Here is a 6,118-nt window from a genome sequence, read left to right as displayed (position 1 = left end):
TAAACATGAATATTCAGATACGTCCACTCTTGTATCGGTGGAGTGTGGTATGGTAGCCTAGTGGTTAAAACATTCGCTAGTCACATCGAAGATCAAACCATGTGTGAAGCCAAATTCTGGGGTCTCCTGCTGTGATATTTTGGAATATTGAAAGAAAGCGGCGTAAAGCCATACTTACTCACTGCATCATGCGATATGTCTAAATGAGCAAGCATATGTATAATTTGTCGCCAACGATGTAAAATACACCCCCATCGTCTCTAGCACTGACAATAAATATCGCCGTTTCCTATAACACATTTACGTTCAAATACACGTGCTTGACTGTAGCATAAATACACGTGCGTGACTGTAGCATAAATACCTGCGTGACTGTAGCATAAATACACGTGCGTGACTGTAGCATAAATACACGTGCGTGACTGTAGCATAAATACACGTGCGTGACTGTAGCATAAATACCTGCGTGACTGTAGCATAAATACACGTGCGTGACTGTAGCATAAATACCTGCGTGGCTGTAGCATAAATACACGTGCGTGACTGTAGCATAAATACCTGCGTGGCTGTAGCATAAATACACGTGCGTGACTGTAGCATAAATACACGTGCGTGACTGTAGCATAAATACACGTGCGTGACTGTAGCATAAATACCTGCGTGGCTGTAGCATAAATACACGTGCGTGACTGTAGCATAAATACCTGCGTGGCTGTAGCATAAATACACGTGCGTGACTGTAGCATAAATACCTGCGTGGCTGTAGCATAAATACACGTGCGTGACTGTAGCATAAATACCTGCGTGACTGTAGCATAAATACACGTGCGTGACTGTAGCATAAATACCTGCGTGGCTGTAGGATAAATACACGTGCGTGACTGTAGCATAAATGCCTGCGTGGCTGTAGGATAAATACACGTGCGTGACTATAGCATAAATACCTGCGTGACTGTAGCATAAATACTCGTGCGTGACTGTAGCACAAATACCTGCGTGGCTGTAGCATAAATACCTGCTTGACTGTAGCATAAATGCCTGCGTGACTGTAGGATAAATACACGTGCGTGACTGTAGGATAAATACCTGCGTGACTGTAGGATAAATACACGTGCGTGACTGTAGGATAAATACCTGCGTGGCTGTAGGATAAATACACGTGCGTGACTGTAGCATAAATACCTGCGTGGCTGTAGGATAAATACACGTGCGTGACTGTAGCATAAATACACGTGCGTGACTGTAGCACAAATACCTGCGTGGCTGTAGCATAAATACCTGCTTGACTGTAGCATAAATACCTGCGTGGCTGTAGGATAAATACCGATGTTGGACAAAGCATGTAACCAAACATTTACCACGATTATGCTAAGACTTTCCCTGTAACACATTTACGCAATGGGCATATAAGTGAGTATATCCGGTAAGTTGCCGACAACAACTCCGGGAACATCTATTATGCATTTAATATATATAATAAACCCGATACTGAAGCGATTGCGGCAAGTATGACGACAGAAGAACTTCCACTAATTCAAACTAAACCCAAGCGACACACACCTACGTCAGACCCTTTCGGCGCCATTATGCTTTGATTTACCTATTTTTAGAGCTAAAATCCACTGATTTCATCGCCAGATGCCAACGGATAACAATTTTAGCCTTTGTTGTTGCAGGAGTACCACACAATCGGAATTTACTCAATAAATTTAATTGCTAACCAATCCGGTGAAACAGCACATCTCGCTCATTCGGCTTCTATTAATTAAGCGGTTGTATGGAAAATATCGACCGTACGATATCCGAACGATGGCTTGGCCACGCATGGCGGGGACAACTGTGAAAATGATTCCATGTCCGATACAAGCTTGGATTCGTGTTTTAGTAGCCACCTGTGGTTCTGAGGCGGGTATTTAACAGCTGGCCACGCGTGTTTTCTCACTCAGGTGGGTAACTGTGGATAAAGACTTAATACCATCATCGAGTGTATCAGGTGAGTGGTACTATGTCTGTAGTTATAAAATAAGGATTGTAAATAAAACGAAACTTATAAAGGCACTTTTTAATTATGGATCGTATTCGACTGTGAATAACTCTATTTGTGGAAGCTAGTTTTAGTAAAACTCTATATTTTCTAGCGAAACACGTGTTTACAATGTATGTCTTAAATTTGAGAAAGTGACAGATCATTTTTCAATCGATATGACTTTTCAAAACACAAACTATATTGTTTTATCATTTTCTCATTAAGTCGCGTTGAAAAACAAATTTATATAGAGAAATACATCTTATCGAAACTGAACATCCATTTTGTCATTTCTCACATGTGGAGTTTTTCAAAAGCCTCTTGGTTAAAAGGGGCGTTATTTGAAATATCCATTGTACAAAAGAGCAAATTCATTGGGTCAGGTGACATTATACCAAACTGAGAAAAGCAGTTCAATGACAAAAACATTTTCTTCATCAGCCAACAGTTAATCCTGATGGAACTGCATAAGCCATTTTATTCGTTCTGGTTGTTACGCCCACACATCCACGCATCCTCAAGAACCTGCACCACAGAATATAGTATAACAACTTGTGCACACATGGCAGTTTGAACATCAACCGCTCTTAACCGCTGACACAAATAAATAATTCTAAAAATGCTCCTTTTTCTAATCTGGTATATTTAAGGTTATGATATTATAATCAAACATATATTCATTTATATTATAATGTAGTATTTACATATGCAAATATATACTGTTCGTTATATATATATCGAGTAGAATTGCGTGTCGAACATGACATTGTATGTAAGCATGTACTTTGTGCAAATACATGTACAAATACTGTGCTAATGTAAGCGGAATGGTATAAGACTAAAAAACTATAATTGTCAGTTTTCAACATTTTACCTACGTAATTATGTGCACCAAGCTACGATAATAAGAAATATTTGCTGTTTTATATGCACATGTGGTGTAATGCTCTCTCGTTAAGCGTAAATAAGTACAGCAACTTCCGTATGCATACCATATGATGTTGAGTATAACGGTATTACAGAGGCCGTTATGAGTATGTCACTGGAATATGTTGAACCGACAGGTTCTATTTCTTGAAAGAAATCAATCAACGGCTTTTCAATGAATCAATCAATTGTTTATAGTGTCAGTTAATCGATATTGCATATGGGATTTGCATATCGATGATGTGAGATATGAATGTGTAGAACCCTGCTCCGTGTCTACAACGTGTACAACACTTTGTCCATAGTTACATGTGTTAGATAATGCTGATATAGTGTCGTAGGGTGTGAAACCATGTTTGTGTTCAATTCTGAATTCGAGTTCACATAACACTGTCAGTATTGGGATGAACGGCGAGATGTGACAGATATGGTCATGTACTTGTTGTTTCCGGGGTCGTACAGATGCCATTTAAATAAAAGCGACAAAAACAGTTCTACAATAATAAAACATCTCTGCTATGAGCAGAGTTAATTCCGTGTTTCCTATTTTATCGTGAGCATGTGTTTGTAAATGACTATCAAATGAAGTTCAAACACGTGCACGTTGAAAGGCAGACAGGCGGAAAGACAGACAGACAGATGTAGTTTATTAAATGTGACATGTGCATGATTACATGAAATGAATTACACAACAATGCAATAGGATACTCATTCTGATCTGTTACTTCATTAAGTCTACTTGTTGTCATTCGGGGGAGTTCCTTATCATCCCGAGCCTAAACTGACGAGCAAAAGAAATTACACATGGGTAATTGTTGCTGCTATCCCAAATATGCATTCTAACTAATAACATTAATGAAAAATATTCAGCGTATTAGAACGGAACCATCATGTTTCATTTGCCTAAATGGAACCAAAAACATTTGTAAGTTTCACAAAATTGTGATTATTGTCTCATGCACGAGCAATTGTCGTACAGAGGGTGTAAAACCTGTCTGTCTTGAAGATTGAACAATCACTTGGCAAAACACTCACGAGAAAATTCAAGTATTGACGTCGGCGCTACAAAACGGGTCACAGGAATGTCACAGATCGGTACTTCCAACAGCGATATTGCAAAGATAATGGGTTGCCCAAGACAAACCATTATTCGGCTGATTAACCGTTTAAATATGACAGGTCAGACCCAGAGTTGGACGTCTCAGAGTCACAACACCCCTAGAGGACCGCTGTCTGCGGGTTGTATACCAGCACAACCGGATGTTGACAGTGACGTCAGCATCTGTTACATCATTAGGTCATCGTGTGAGCCTATTCTCAATGACAAAATGAACTTCATGCTGTTGGCATATGGGCTAACCGGCCGCTGGGCCAATCGACCGCTGGGCCAATCGACCGCTGGGCCAATCGACCGTGAGCAGTGGTCATCTCTACGTCGCTGTTAATTGCTACAATGTCAACATCCTTTTTCAATTTCATCAAAAGGTTTTGCTACATTTGTCTTATTGGAAGAAGCACAACCGGTGTACTTTCTTATGCTCGTCAGATTACATGTGCGGGTTAATTCATGTTCCAGTTATTACCAAACACGACAAAACCTTCTTTGTGACCATACGCTAGAACAGCTGAACCGGAGTCCGACTGTATTATGCGTATATGCTTTTACGAACAGATATGCCTAAGAATTACCATCAAACGTGAACTTTGGAAACGCATAGGGGAGTTTTTAGGATATTAATTAGGAAACTATACCAAATGAAAACGAGGTAGCCAACGTCTGTTGATAAAACGAGTTTTGGACCTATTGTCCGAGTTTAAATCCACTCAATGTAGTTGGAAACAGGCAGACTCTCTAAAACGCAACTTCTCCTCATTACATAGATAATGCAATGTGATTGTGGAAAAGGAAATGAACGTGCATTACATGAGGTGTCATGCATTTAATGCAAGGGAGTCAGTGGGGGAGCAGTCATTTGAGACAATGCCTCGGCTGACATTAAAGAACGAGAACATGCTCTTGGACTGTTCGAAGCAGGGACTTCACAGACACCTGATGCCATGCGTCTCCATGTCAACCAGTCAAGCATCAACCGCCTTGTCAGCAGACATCAACAAACAGCAAGTGTTGAAAACCTAGCCAGTTCAGGTCAACGTCCGGTGACGACGGCTAGACAAGACCGACAAATTCGACAGGAGCGCCGCAGAGATCGCTTCAGGACGGCAGCAACAACAGCAGCGAACACCATATGCAGACATGGGAGACGGGTCCACCCCATTACAGTCCGAAGGCATCTGAAACAAGCAGGTTTACGGTCCCGACGTCCCTACCGTGGTCTCATCTATTCCTCGGCGTATGGATGCCATACAAGATACTGTCTGCTGATATGGGGGTACCTTCGTTTGAATGGCGCCCGTGCTTGTTTTCCATGGGCTTTTCACAAATAACATGTGATTTCATTTCATGTCTTACTCTATATTTTTCATATCAAACTCGGCTATGTGTTTTTTCATTTTTTTCAGCATATAAAAGAAGAGTATATATGGGAGGAGTTGCGTACAGTCTTCGAAATTAGCGCCGACCCGGAGGCCCAGCGCCGGTTGTTATTACATCGGGATGGCAGTGTTAAATTTCTGCAGGCCCTTGTGGCCTTCAGTACATTATCTTTTTTTCACAACTGGAATCTTTCCCTAGTTTCTTTCCCCTTTCGGGAATCATCCATGATCCATCAGTTTACGATAACTTGGTTTCACGTCCTGGTCTTTCAGCGTTTTTTGCATAGGAATGTCAACATATGTCTTTCACAAAAAAGAATGTTCTCTGTGTACCACTGGCTTACCCATTTGATGTTTGCTGAAACAGTGTGAGGCTTTGACCAGTGTTTCAGTAGCTTGACGGTTCAAGAAAATGGGCCTGCTTATTTCATTCAGGCCCTGTAGAGCATAAAACCTGCAGCCTGCTGCAAGCCCTGATGATCAACTGACAAGTATTGCAAACACTGGTTGCGTGTAACTACAAAATACATCGGGGGCACGGTTTAAAGTGTAAACATCCTGATCCACGGTGGAGATAGTGCGATGTGTATGGACTTACGAATGGGTTACATCACACCTCAGTGTATTTGCATCACATCAACTTTATGATGTTCAGTGATTGTTTCTTCTCCG

General features: G+C 41.0%; 1 protein-coding gene across 5 annotated transcripts in view; it reads left to right on the top strand.

The window, feature by feature from the left end:
- The first annotated feature begins 1,940 nt into the window (after positions 1-1,940).
- Positions 1,941-6,118, top strand: part of LOC137255757 (5-hydroxytryptamine receptor-like) — a 191,313-nt gene continuing 187,135 nt past the window's right edge. For 3 of the 5 annotated variants that reach the window (XR_010954532.1, XM_067793272.1, XM_067793271.1), the window contains exon 1: positions 1,941-1,993. The gene's annotated coding sequence lies outside the window, so the exon portion shown is untranslated. The remainder of the gene's footprint in view (positions 1,994-6,118) is intronic. The other 2 variants (XR_010954534.1, XM_067793273.1) reach the window with 1 other exon arrangement.

The sequence above is a fragment of the Haliotis asinina genome, chromosome 11 (assembly GCF_037392515.1).
Source record: "Haliotis asinina isolate JCU_RB_2024 chromosome 11, JCU_Hal_asi_v2, whole genome shotgun sequence".
Classification (NCBI taxonomy): Eukaryota; Metazoa; Mollusca; class Gastropoda; order Lepetellida; family Haliotidae; genus Haliotis; species Haliotis asinina.
This window is presented reverse-complemented; position numbering and strand designations above follow the sequence as displayed.